This window comes from Equus przewalskii, chromosome 32 (genome assembly GCF_037783145.1).
Source record: "Equus przewalskii isolate Varuska chromosome 32, EquPr2, whole genome shotgun sequence".
Lineage (NCBI taxonomy): Eukaryota > Metazoa > Chordata > Mammalia > Perissodactyla > Equidae > Equus > Equus przewalskii.
The window spans coordinates 9,290,534-9,304,800 of record NC_091862.1 but is presented as its reverse complement, the minus strand read 5'-3'; the positions used below and the strand labels follow the sequence as shown (position 1 = coordinate 9,304,800).

The 14,267-nt window shown below is 43.8% G+C and overlaps 1 long non-coding RNA gene across 1 annotated transcript; it reads right to left on the bottom strand.

Moving 5' to 3' along the window:
- Nucleotides 1-2,944: 2,944 nt before the first annotated feature.
- LOC139080749 (uncharacterized) lies at nt 2,945-9,481 on the bottom strand. Its single transcript, XR_011535490.1, has 2 exons — nt 9,375-9,481; nt 2,945-4,342 (listed from the first exon to the last, which is right to left on the bottom strand). It is a non-coding gene; the product is annotated as an uncharacterized lncRNA (long non-coding RNA).
- Between the last annotated feature and the right edge of the window lie 4,786 nt (nt 9,482-14,267).

Sequence of the window (14,267 nt, the reverse complement as noted above, 5' to 3'; positions counted from 1 at the left end):
TGTATTGGGGAGCAAGACAGATGAAACCCCTAAAGTTTACACTTCATAAAACTTGGCCTTTGGCTGTTGGGGGTTTACAAGATTTCCCATGAATTTCCGTGAAATCGGCATTGTCACTTCGCCAATCTGCAATGCCAAGCCACCTCTTTAGACTGGGTCCTCAAGTGACCCCCAACAATTTGATCGGGAATGCATGGATGGCTGGGTGGTGGAGTCCAAAGACCACTGTAAGATCTGGAGCTGGTCCCGACTCCGCCATTAACCATGACTGTCGGCACATGCCTGCAGCCCGCGCTGGCAGACACAGAGCTAGCGGCAGCCGGCAGTTTTGTCCTAGGAGGGAAGCAGCCAGACTGAAGGACAGTGGTCAGTGAAGAGGCAGGACAGTCTGGCTGCCTCTCAGCTTCTGCCACTGGCTGTTGCCATGCTGGAATGTGGGCCCTGTCCTGCCACACATCTAACTTTCAAGAAAAGCTTGAAATCCAGATTTTACTGTGAAATCTCCCACTTCTTAAACGCTAGCAATGAGTTACAAAAATTTTCAAAACACCCTGCAAACCAGACAAAACACGTCTGCAGGCTGGGTGTGTACATCCACTGCCAGGTGCTGTGTTTATTTAGAGGTGCTTGATTATGCATCGTACACATGGGATCAACCTGGTGCCATGTGACACCCCACTCAGTTCTCAAGTGCTGTCACAGCCGGCATGACCTTGCTGGCAGGGGCTGCTCTCCACGTGTCTGGATGTGGTGGAAAACACACAGGCTGGCCCCAGGCCTTGCCACACCATCTTTCCATTCTGTGCATACATGAAGTCAGTCCTTCTGGTCATGCTTTCCATTTTGGGAATTGTCACAGTTGGTAACTCAATGTCTTAGACTTAAGGGATGTTTGAGGAAGGGGTCCCCTCGTTTGTGGTGGACACTACACCCTGAGTGATTGGCCACAGCTTGTCCTTCCCAGCAGGCCCTCTCCGTGCTGATGCCCTGGCGCCATCCCAAGCTGTCTGCACAGCCCCTCTTCTGCCCTTTCTTCCTCACGCATGCTCACTCAATGAGAAAGAGTGGCTTCCAGTTTCTGCACATTTCCTTGCCAGCACAGTTGTGTTTTGCATCTAGACTGGCAATGTCCCACCATCTCAGTCAATGGCCAATTCTGACTGCTCATTGCTGTTGCCAAAACCCCCCTCTGAGGGTCCACAGAGACGACCTGGAAGACTGCGCGGGTAGAGGGCACAGAGTCACCGTCATTCCAGGCAGCTTTCTTCCAAAGGCACCTGGCCATCTTAGAGCACCTTTCTCGTCCTGGGCCCACCTACAGCAAGTGTGGGCCATCAGGCATGCATTTCCTGAGACTCGCTTTCATTTCGTAAGTACTTTTAAGAAAGAAAAAGCAAAGCAGCCCATCCACAATCAAAAGGCTATTTGAAGTCCCAGAGTGGAGTGACGCAGGGTTGTCATCCTCTGTTTCCTAGACATTAGGACGAGGGCTAACTGGCAGGTGGGGATGAAACATAGGAATGCTGACAAACTGGGTTCCGTGATTCTCCCGGAGCTCAGAACTCTGGTGTCACCTGTTCTCTTCCCTTTGTCTCAAGATCCGGCCATAGCTTTCTAGAACTCGCAACTGAGAAGATCCCATAACTAAGGAAGACTTTGCTTCCACGTGGAAGACAGGCTATTTCCTTCCCTCTGAGGGGGCTCCATGAGGGTAACACGCCAGGCGCCCGCGTCCCCTCAATGGAGAAGGCCTCACATGATCTGACCAATGCTTTTGGAAGGAGGACCCAGTCACATGCAGTCTGGCCCTTTCTCTCTCTTTCTCTGGGGAGCCAGCCTGCGGACAAAGAGGACTGCTCTGCCCCTGCAAGCCGTCTGTGTTGTAGGGCCTGGCCCCATCCTGGAGACCCTCTGGGGCAGGGCTGCCTCCTGCAAGGTGGCACATTCGGTTTAATTCTGGGATGCAGTTTTAGGATGTCCACAGATCTAGGCCACAATACCCAGTAGTGGCTTTGTCAGCAATAAAGCTTTCAGGTTTTTTTCTCAGTTGTTTCAGAACTGGGATGGGGAAGAAAAGCATTATTTACTAGGCTCCATGAAACTGCAACAAATGCCTCTAATCTCTCTGCCCCAGGCTGTTCCATGCAAGCTGAAGAGAAGGATCATCCTTCAAGTGTCATTTTGGTGCCATAAATTTCCTGCTCTTGTCCTCTGAGTGCCTCCTGAAACAAACGAAAACTTCCTTTTATTAAGGATTTCAAGGTGCTCTCAGCCAGGAAAGCTTTTTATCTCTGTTGTTGATTCCTGCAATATCTGAGAGAGGCTGGCCTTTGCTCTAGCCAGGCAGGTCCTCTGTTACCCTTCACTCCCATTGCTCCCGCCGCCCCTAGAAACACTTCCATTCTCTCCTGGCTTCTCTCATTTTCTCAATCAGGAATATCCGTCTTCAGCAACTATGTCTTCCTCCTCTTTTAAAACACTGCTCAGGAATCAAGCTTCCCCTGCGTGATGAATGGACTCTATTCTCTCTGAGTACTGCACCAACTCGCAACACATTTGAGACCAGACTTACTGGGTCCAGATATTTACGTTATGGTTAGTTACATCAAAGAGAGACTTTCGTTAGTAAAAGTGTTTTAATTTAAGGCAGGAACTTGGTTATGGCTCCTTGAAGACATTTGCCCTTATTCCCTGGTGTCTGCCTCAGTGTCTGACACGGAGCAGGGCTCAATCAACATCTTTATTCCATCAATGTGGTTGAATCAACCAGAATGTTCTCCTTTGTGACTCTGCATAGCACTGAGAGTTCTTAGCAAATGGTAGCAATGGAGAGAGAGCAATGGATGACTCACTGAACATTTATCCCAGAGAACTTTCACAGAAGATTCTACCTGTTAACATTGAATCCAGCTCTTTATGTTGTAATCACTCCTTTTTATTCCCATTTTCTGTTTCCTCATCATCCTAAGGTGATGAATGTGTATCTCTTTGTTTATAGGTATTTTCTGCAAAATGCGTATTGTTTTACATACGCGTACTTTAAATTTGTATAAATGCTATAAGGTTGTGTATCTCCTGATTCTTTTCTCCCCCACTCAGCGCTGCTTTTATCATCCACCCCTGTTGCTGCACGTTCATCTAATTGCTTCCTCCTCTCACCTGCACAATCCTCTGTATGTGTATCTAACACGTGTCGCCTGCGTTCCCTCCCAGGATAGATAATCCAGTTACCTCCACAGATGCCGTGAATATTGCATACAGGTCCCTATGGACCCAAGGATTTCACTGGGATGTATAACCGTGAGTGAAATTGTTGCATCCCAGGAAGGTGGCCCCAGAACTTGTCACCCAAAAAAGGACAATTCATAGAATGAAAGGGGCTACTATTAATAATTACACCAGGACAAGAGGCATAAACTGGACTGTCCTGGGCAAACTGAGATGTGCAGTGACCCTAGTCAAAGGGGCTGAGTAGGCATAAATGGAGTAAGGAGTACCAGAATGGCTCCCACACCTGCATCCCCCAGCAGGGCATGGGGGTCCCATATCTCCACATCCCGCCACGCTGGATTGGTGCCATGGCAGTAACTACAAAATACCTCATAATTGTTTTAATCTGCATTCCTCTGATCACTAACATGTCTGAGTATCACTACTATGCTTTTTCGTGGTCCTCTACTATGCTTCCTAGTGGTTAAGATCTGGCATTCTCACTGCCGCAGCCCACGGTTTGTGTCCCTGTCGGGGAACCACATCACCCATCTGTCGGTTGTCATACTGTGGCAGCTGTGTGTTGCTGTGATGCTGAACACTATGCCACCGAGATTTCAAACACCAGCAGGGTCACCCGTGGTGGACAGGTTTAAGCAGAGCTTCCAGGCTAAGGCAGACTAGGAAGAAGGACCTGGCCACCCACTTCTGAAAAATTGGCCATGAAAACCCTATGAACAGCAGCGGAGCATTGTCTATGTAGCCCCAGAAGGCGAGAGGATGGCGCAGAGAGACCAGGCAGCGTTCAGCTCTGCTGTGCACATTCTCCTCATTTTCTTCCATTAACTTTTTAGTTTTACCGTCCACATGTAGGTCTTTAATCCCCCTGGGAATGTAGTCCGCTCTTCCGTGGAATTAAGTAGGATGCAGTTTTATTTTTCCTCATACAGAGAGGCATGCGTGTCACGATCCATCCTCTTCCCATTGATTTGTTATGTCACTTTTATCATGTATGAAGTTCCCATGCGTACCTGGGACTGTCATCCAGTCCTCTGTTCAGCTCCGTTGGTCTGTGCTTTCTTGTCGCTTACTTGCTTGTTGCTATTGCTTTGTCGCAAGCATATCTTAATATCTGAAAGGGCAAATTTCCCCTCATTATTCCTCTTTTTTTCAACATGGATCTTTGTGAGATCCCTTTATAAACAAACGTGTGGATAACGGGCAGAGGAGCCTAGCCCTGTCTACATCCCGTCACTCTGGGAGTGGTACAAGAATCCCTGCTTCCTTTCCAAGGCCTCTGCCAGGCAGGCCACAGGTCAGGTTCCCCCTGAAGGCACTCAGTGCCTGCTTGGCACTCACCCTCGTTATAAATGTCTGAATCATTCTCAGTTCCTTCCCACCCACATCCTCTGGTCTAATCCTTGACAACTCCACAACATCCATCTCTTCTTTGCCAGCCCGATTCCCACAGCTATTTTCCCAACCTCCACAGCTCTTTCCTCCCCCAGCTAGAGCCACTCAGTCCACATTGGCCCTCCGCTAGCCCCAAGGGCCAGTGTAGACCCAATACCTTGGGCTTTGGCCCCACACTGTGCATCAGGGTAGTCCAGCTGGCTTTGGGCTTCTGCCTCTTGTTCTTATGTTGCTCCCCAGATCTGGCCATTCATGTAATTGGTCTCTGTTTTCTCAACCATTTGTTACCCATCCTATGCAGAGCTGGTCCTGATTATTAGAGTATTATTTTATTTCCTGAGCCTGCCTGCCTGCCAGGTAACCCCCTTCTCCAGGTGTCCCAGACCCTTGAGAACCTGAGTGAGGCCTTATTCTTTGGATTCCTCCTCCAAGGAATTAGAATCTGGGAGGAGGGTCCTACCACCCGTTAACCATGTCCTGGATGCAGGTCACTACAAACTTTAAAAATCACCTGTTCCACACTCAGGCTTCCCAGTGACTCTGAGAGGTGGATGTTGATACCTCCACGCCATGGGGGAGGAAGCTGAGGCTCAGAAGTGAAGTCACTTCCCCAAGGCTCACGGCCAGAAGGCAGCAGAGCCAGGATTGAAGCCAGACTGCTGAACCCCAAAGTCCGCACTCTCCCCTCTGCATCACAGAGCCCCAGGCCCCACCTCACGCCCCTGTCCTGCTGCTGTCTGTATTTGAAACGGGACGAGGCCACACTGAGGTGCTCTGTCCTGGACCACCCCAATAATCTCCCCATAGTGGCCCTTTTGTCTGTTCATTTAACCAACAAATATTCCTTAAGCCACCAGGTTTGTCCTACATTGTTAGGGTAGCCCCGGGAAACATACGCCAGGCAGAAAGAAGAGTGTCATAACAGAGGTATACAGCAAATGTTATAGGAATTTGTTGGTTATAGAGGAAAACAGACTGGGGAGGCCTGGAAAAGGAAAAAGGAGAGCCTGCTGCCTCTGCACTCAGTCTGAAAGAAGTGGGCTTCGGGAGTGAAGGGGGCGGTGAGAGGGCTGGAGAGCGCATGGTTCCTCCCAGACACAGCTTCCACATGATGCATTTTTCAATTGGGCATTGATGCAGCAGCCGGAGCAACGGCTTGGATCATGTCACCATCCCACTCGCATACCTTTAGGTGGGCTCCAGCTCAGGGCAGGGTCTGCTGGAGCGGCCAGGAAGAGCTGGGACTTGGAACCAGGCCGTCTATGGGGCCAGAGAAGCTGGGCCGGCAGGGCAGAGGTACGGCCAGGCGGGCTAGCATCCAGGAGGCTCGGGGGGCAGTGATCACAGGTGGGATGGTGCAGGTGTGGTAGGCGCCGGCCAGACTCAGGGAAGGTCCAGGGCCTAGACTCCAGGGCAGAGGAAGGACTCTAGTCCTGTGAGGGGACCAGGAAATGAATGGAGGGCCCTGCTCCAGAAGACCCAGCCACTAGGCCCAGCAACATAATGGAGATTGGGGAGCAGGGCTGCACACCCAGGCAGAAAGGGGGGGATCATGGTGAGCATAGTGTGGCGTCCAGCAGAGGAGTTCTTGCTTCAGCGAAAGGTGGCACCTGGGCCGAGAGAAGACAATTTGGGCTGCTCAAAATTGGAGGAGGGGTTGCTGGGCAACATTGGGGGTGAGCACAGTCTGTAAACCGCTGCCCACTGGCTGCCAACCCCAGCATCACGCCACTTGTCTCTCCCCACCGCTCCTGCTTCACTCGCCAGGACTTCTCCCTCTCCAGGCGCATCCCAGACGCTCCTGAGAATGAACCTTCCACCGCCCAGGTGGGCTCTCCAGCCCTCTCACCCCACCTCTTCACTCTCGAAGTCCACTTCTCCTTTCAGACTAAGTACAGAGGCAGCAAGCTCTCTTTTTCCTTTTTCAGGCCTCCCCAGTCTGTTTTCCTCTATAACAGACAAATTCCTATAACATTTGCTGTATACCTCTGTTACAACACTCTTCTTTTCGCCTGGTGTATGTTTCCTGGGGCTGTCCTAACAAAGTAGGACAAATCTGGTGGCTTCAAACAACAGAAACGTATTGTCTCCCAGCTCTGGAGGCCAGAAGGCTGAATGAAGGTGTCAGCAGGGCCATGCTCCCATAGAAACCTGTAGGGTAGGATCCTTGCCTGCCTCTTCCAGCTTCTGCTAGCCCGAGGCGTTCCTTGGCTTGTGGCCGCATCACTCCAGTCTCTGCCTTGTCCTCACATGTTCACCTTCTCTCTCTGTCTCTTTTCTTCTTACAAGAGCACCAGTCATATTGGGTTAAGGGTTCACCCTACTTTGATCTGTCCTCGTCTGACCTTAACTAATTATATCTGCAATGACTCGATTTCCAAACAAGGACATATTCTGAGTCCTGGGGATTAGGACTTCAACATATCTTTTTGGGGACACAATTCAACCGATCAAGCCTGGTAGGAGAGTGAGTCATATATAGGCAAATATCCTTCACAAAACCCCAAGCTCCTTGCCTACAGCTGGGCGTTTTTGGAGTGAAACAGACCTGGGTTTGTCACTCACCCTCTTGCAGAAACCTGAGCAAGATCCTTAAGCCATTTGTCTTTCCTCTTCTGTATAATAACCTCAATACTTAGAGTTATTGTGATATTTTTTAGAGTCAGTTCACACACATAGCAAGTGCCCAGAAAATTGCAATTATTATTATGCATATTGTATGTTGAACAGAGCAGATGCTCAATAAATAGATTATAGTCACCACTTCCTCTGGTAAATATTTACTAAACTGGCCGGACTGCAGAGTACCTGAACTGAGGAGCTTTTCCAAAGGGAGGAAGAAGCAGTGGCCAACAAGCCCTGGAGACTCTGTGCCATCCGCTGGCATCGTGGGAATTGCTGAGGTGACGATGTGGCAGTTGCTCATCCCTGCTAAGATGGCAGGGAGATCTGGCTCTTATCCTTACAGCACACAACCCTGGCTGGCTCTGTGGGAATGGGAAGGTGGAGCAGGCAGGGACTAACACCCTGTTCTTTGTTCTCTAGGCTGAGTGTGTGTGCGTGTGTGTGTGTGTGTGTGTGTATGCACTGGGGAAGGGCCTGGGAGACAGGTGCCCAGGGAATGAAGCATCTTTCTGAAAGGACATATTCAGGCTGGAATGAAAGACAGCAACCAGAGCGTGACCTCCAGCTTTGGGGACCTTTCTGACATCTGTGAAGATCAGGTTCTCCTCCAGAAAGAGGGTGGGGAGTGGCCACAGCAAAGGAAATGGACTTAGGGACCTGGGTCCGAAACAGAACTCTACCTTGGGGTAGCTGGGGCGACCTCAGTGCCTGAAGTTTTCTCTTCTCTCAAGTAGGGCTGATAAAACCTGCCTCATCAAATAGGAACATGATTCAAATGCCAGCTGTTAATATTTATGTCCTGTTGTTGCCAACCCTTGAAGATACATTTCCAGAAAACATCAAAGTTTACAGGGCCCTGTTGTAGCTTTGCTTTGTTTTGATCTTCATTTTTATAACAAGAAGTGAAAAATTCATTAATTACTATGAGAAATAAGAGAACATGTCTAGGACTCAACGTCCATCTGCAGTTTGTCCAGAATCAAACTGGGCATTGCTTATCCTCTCTATATTTCATGAACACCCAAAATTGCGTGCTTCTGTTCCAGGGGTTTCCTTTTATTAGAACAAATTCTGAGCCGGCATACGGCCTCCTTAGACTTTACACAAGACAAACACTTCCACCGTGGAAATTAATCGCCAACTCCTTGAAGTTTATAGGGAAGTTGTTTCAAGGAGATATACCAAAGTGGGATGCAGATTTTTAGGAAAGAATATAATGACGGAATTTCCTCCAGAAACCACATGTTTAAGAGTCAGGCATCATTGCACCAGGCAACATTCGTGGTGAGCAACCCTCAGACAAACTGCAAAACACGGAAAGTTTTATTATTCAATTTACATCTTCCAGCATGGCTGGTGAGTACAAGGATGAGATGCACATGGATAACCAGAACACAGCACAGATCAAGAGGGACTTCTGTGAAAGGTACAAAGTGTGATGAGGTCAAAGAATAGAGAGCTCACATCCTTTGGGGCGATAAAAAGAGTACCTGATGTCCTTTTTTTAATGTGGGAGAGATCAGGGCCGGATAAAGAGAAGGGAGTGAGCTGCAGTAAGCAGGTGATCCAGAGTAAAAGAGCAAGCTCCGACTAGTATGGCCTGGATCCTAATTCATGTGTTGATTGCCGCTTTCAAGTTTCCATTCTAGTTCTGTATTTATTCATGGCATTTGCGCATTTGCATTTATCCAGGTACGGCAACTTTGCAATACAGGGCATGCAATTATCTTGTCTGGTGAACTAGGCAGTCTTCACAGAATGATGTGGAAGTGCTGAATTCTAAGTTCAGAAACCTAGATGATTATTAGCAAAAGCTGCCCAATAATTTCACTAATAACCCATATGACGAATGCAGAGACCATTGGAGAGCATTTAATTTGCAGTAGAAAGTACCTAAAATTTCATCTGTAGCTTGGATGGCAGCCAGGAAATGGATACCACTGTTGGCAGACCCCCACACCTGTTAAATTCGTGACGCCACAGTGATATTTCATGTTAACATGACATCTTTTCTTTAGAAAACTATTTCAATATATTTTCAGCATCAAACCTCTGTGTCTGTTTCTTATAACTTTGTGGTCTGAAATAAACTAAAAAATAACTCAAACTGTTTAATTCCTCATTACCTGCATAACGCAGTTGCTTTAGTCTTCGAGAAAGTCAAGTTTTCCATTTGAGTTCCACAAGGTGCATTCGATGAGGGACTGTCCAGCCTGGGATCTTTCTAGGAAGTGATGTCATAAAGCTCCTTTACAGAAAATCTCCAGAGTTCCAGGACCTCTGCTTCCTGAAACAGGACATAGCACCACAGAGGACCACGCCAGGCATGGTCCAGCCAAGTACTCGCTATAAATGGATCTTGGATGGGGTGCTGGGCTGTGTGATCAAGAAGAGAAATGGGCTAAGGAGAAAACAACTTATTTGAGACCCTTAGTTATTAGGTCTTTTTAAGACATGAAGATTGGGATTTATCTCTACCAAGTTCAGAGACTAGGTGCGAGTGAACTCAAGTTCTGGAAGAAATCCATCAAGAGACTGAAAGCCCCTTAAAATGATTCAAGCTTAAAGGAAAATGTCATAATTATTAAAAAAAAGAAAAAAGAAAGATAAGAGCAATAAGAAAGAACAAAAAAACCCCCCTGAGATTAGTGGTCTTGAGTACTGCCCAGTTGAAATATATGTGTATGTGTACATACACACTCTCTCTCTTGAAATTAATGACTTGTACAGCGTAACAAAAGCATATGAAAATATAAAAATATACAGCTTTCTGGTAAAGGTAAATACATAGACAAATATAGAATCCTGTCATGCTATAATGATGGTGCATAAGTCACTTTTAATTCTGGTGTAGAATTTAAAAGTTAAAAGCATAAAAAATAACTACAGAGAACTATGTTAATGGATACACAATATAAAAAGATACGATTTGTGACATCAATAACTAAATTGGGGAGGAGATAAAAAAAGAGTAGAATTTAAAAGTTTTTTTCAATTATTTTATTGAGGTCAAAATGGTTTATAACATTGCGTAATTTCAAGTGTACATTATTATGTATCAGATTCTGTGTAGATTGCATCATGCTCACCTCCAATAGTCTGATTTTTATCAGTCACCATATACATGTGCCCCTTTACCCCTTGCGCTCATCTTCCAACCCCCCTCCCCTCTGGTAACCACTTGTCTGTTCTCTTTATCCATGTGTTTGTTTGTCTTCCACATATGAATGAAATCATGCAGTGTTTGTCTTTGTCTGTCTTATCTTGATTAACTTAATACCCTCAAGGTCCATCCATGTTGGTGCAGATGAGACGATTTTGTCTTTTTTTAATGGCTGAGTAGTATTCCATTGCATATATACCACATCTTCTTTATCCATTCATCAGTCAATGGGCACTTGGGTTGCTTCCATGTCTTGGGTATTGTGAATAATGCTGCAATGAACATAAGGGTGCATAAGTCTCTTGGATAAATACCCAGTAGTGGGATAGCCAGATTGTATGGTATTTCTATTTTTAATATTTTGAGAAAGCTAGAAGAATAGAGTTTATGTATGTGATTAAAATCAAGTTGTTATCAGTTTAAAATATATGGTTACAGTGATAAGATATTTTATGTAATCCCCTTGATAATCACAAAGAAAATGTCTATTGAAGATACGCAAAAGAAAATGAGAAAGGAATCAAACATGCCACTTCAAAAAAATCAACAAAACACAAAAGAAGCCATCAATAGAGGAAAGGAGGGGCAAAATAACTGAAAAACACCCAGAAAACAATTAACAAATGACAATAGTAAGTCCTTTCTTGTCAGTAATTAAATGCGAATGGGTTAAACTCTAATCGAAAGACATAGAGTGGCTGAGTGGATAAAAGACAAGCTCAACTTTATGCTGTCCACAAGAGACTCACGTGAGCTCTAGAGACACACACAGGCTGAAAGTGAAAGGATGGAAAAAAGTATTCCATATAAAGGGTAACCAAACGAGAGCAGGGGGGCTATGTCTATATCAGACAAAATAGACTTTAAGACAAAAATTGTCACAAAAGGCAAAGGACATTATATAAGGATAAAAAGGTCAATTCACTAGAAAGATATAGCAATTATAAATATACATGCACCTAATATCAGAGCACCCAAATATATGAAGCAAACAGAATTTCTGACAGAATTGAAGGGAGAAATAAACAGTAACACAATAACAGCAGGAGATTTCAATACCCCACTTTCAATAACAGGTAAAACATACAGACAGAAAATCAATAAGGAAACACAGGGCTTGAACAACATTATTGATCAATTGGATCTAACAGACAGATACAGAACACTCCACTCAACAGAAGTAGAATATACGCTCTTCTCAAGCATACAAGGAACATTTTCCAGCATATCACATTTAGGCCACAAAACAAATCTTAACAAATTTAAGAAGATTGAAGTCATACCAGGTATCTTTCTTTGACCACAATAAAATGAAACTAGAAATCAATAGCAAAAGGAAAACTGAAAAAGTCACAAATACATGGAAATTAAGTAACACATTTTTTATTTTTGATTATTTTTTTGGTGAGGAAGACTGGCCCTGAGCTAACATCTGTTGCCAATCTTCCTCTATCTTGTCTAAATGTTTTGATTTTGGGACCAGCCTCATGGCCAAGTGGTTAAGTTTGTGCATTCCACTTCAGTGGCCCAGGGTTTCACCAGTTCAGATCCTGGGTGTGGACATGGCACCGCTCATCAGGCCATGCTGAGGCAGCATCCCACATAGCACAACCAGAGGCACTGACAACTAGAATATACAATGATGTACTGGGGGGCTTTGCGGAGAAGAAGAAGAAGGAAAAAAAATGAAGATGGCCAACAGATGTTAGCTCAGGTGCCAATCTTTAAATGTTTTGTTTTTTTAAAAAATAATACATTTTTGAACAACCAGTGGGTCAAAGAAGAAATCACAAGGGAAATTAGAAAGTATCTTGATACAAATGAAAATGGAAACACAACATACCAAACTGATGAGATGCAGCAAACGCAAAACTAAGACGGAAGTTTATTGCAGTAAATGCCTATGTTAAAAAAACAAGAAAGATGTCAAATCAACAACCTAACTTTACACTTCAAGGAACTAAAAAAGAAGAACAAACTAAACCCAAAGTTAGCAAAAAGAAGAAAATAACAAAGGTTAGCAGAAATAAAAATAGAGAATAGAAAAAAAATTAATGAAACCAAGAGATGGTTTTTTGAAGAGGTAAACACAATTCAAAAAACTTTAGACTAATTAAGAAGAAAGAGAGAAATTCAAATAACAAAAATCATAAATGAAAATGGAGACATTATAACTGATGCCACAAAAGAAAAAGGTCATTAGAGACTATTACAATCATTATGATCATTAGAGACTACATGCCAACAAATTAGATAGCCTAAAAGAAATAGATAAATTCCTAAACATGCAACAAGAATGAATCATGAAGAAATAAAAGATCTGAACAGATCTATAACTAGTAAGGAGATTGAATCAGTAATCAAAACAATCCCAAGAAAGAAAAGACCAGGAACAAATGGCTTCATCGGAAAATTCTACCTAATATTTAAAGAAGAGTTAATACCAATCTTCTTCAAACTTTTCCAAAAAATTGAAAAGGAGGGGGTGCTTTCAAACTGATTTTATGAGGCCAGCATTACCCTGAAATCCAAAACTCTACAAAGATACTACAAGCAAAGAAAACTGCAAACCAATATCCCTGATGAATAGTGATAAAAAATCCTCAAAAAAACCCTATCAAACCAAATTCAACAGCATATTAAAAGGATTATACATCATGACCAAGTGAGATTTATTTCTGGAATGCAAGGATAGTTCAACATAACAAAATCAATTAATGTAATATACCACATTAATAGAATGAGAAAAAAAAACCCCACATGATCATCTCAATTGACGCAGAAAAAAATTTGACAAAATTCAACAAACTATGAATAGAATGAAATTACCTCAACATAATAAAGACCGTACAAGAAGCCCACAACCAACAGCCTATGCAACAGTGACAAACTGAAAGTTTTCCCAATAAGATCAAGAGCAAGGCAAGGATGACTACTCTTGTCACTTGTGCTCAATACAGTACTGGAAGTTCTAGCCAGAGCAGTTTGGTAAGAAAAAGAAATAAAAGACATGCAAATTGGAAATGAAGGAGTAAAATTCTCTCTATTCACAGATGACATGATCTTATATGTGGAAAATCCTAGAAATTCCACAAAAAAACCATGTTAGAACTCATAAACAACTTCAATAAAGTTGCAAGATACAAAATCAACATGCAAAACTCAGTTTTATTTCTACACCAACAATGAACAATCTGAAAGGGAAGTTAAGAAAAAATTCCATTTACAATAGCATCAAAAAAGAATAAAATATGTAGGAAGAAAAAAAGAATAAAATACTTAGGAATAAACTTAACCAAGGAGGTGAAAGACTTGTACACTAAAACATTGCTAAAAGAAATTAAACAAGACACAAACAAATGGAAAGACATGGCGCGCTGGTGGACCAGCAGACTAAATATTGTGAAAATTCCCATACTATCCAAAACAATCTACAGATTCAATGCAATCCTTATCAAAATCCCAATGGCACTTTTTGCATAAATAGAAAAACACATCCTAAAATTCATATGGAACCTCGAAGGACCCTGAGTAACCAAGACAATCTTGAGAAAGAAAAACAAAGCTGGAGGCCTCACACTTCCTGAGTTCAGAACATATTACAAAACTACAGTAATCAAAACGGTATGTCACTGGCATAAAGATAGACACGTAGACCAATGGTGTATAATAGAGAGCCCAGAAATAAACCTGTGTGTTTATGATCAAATGATCTTCTAAGGATACACAGTGGGAAAAGGAAAGTCTTTTCAACAAATGGTGTCGGGGAAACTGGATATCCACACGAAAAAGAATGAAGTTAGACCCTTAGCTTACACCATATAGTTTCCTAACAAATTAACTCATCAAAGACCTA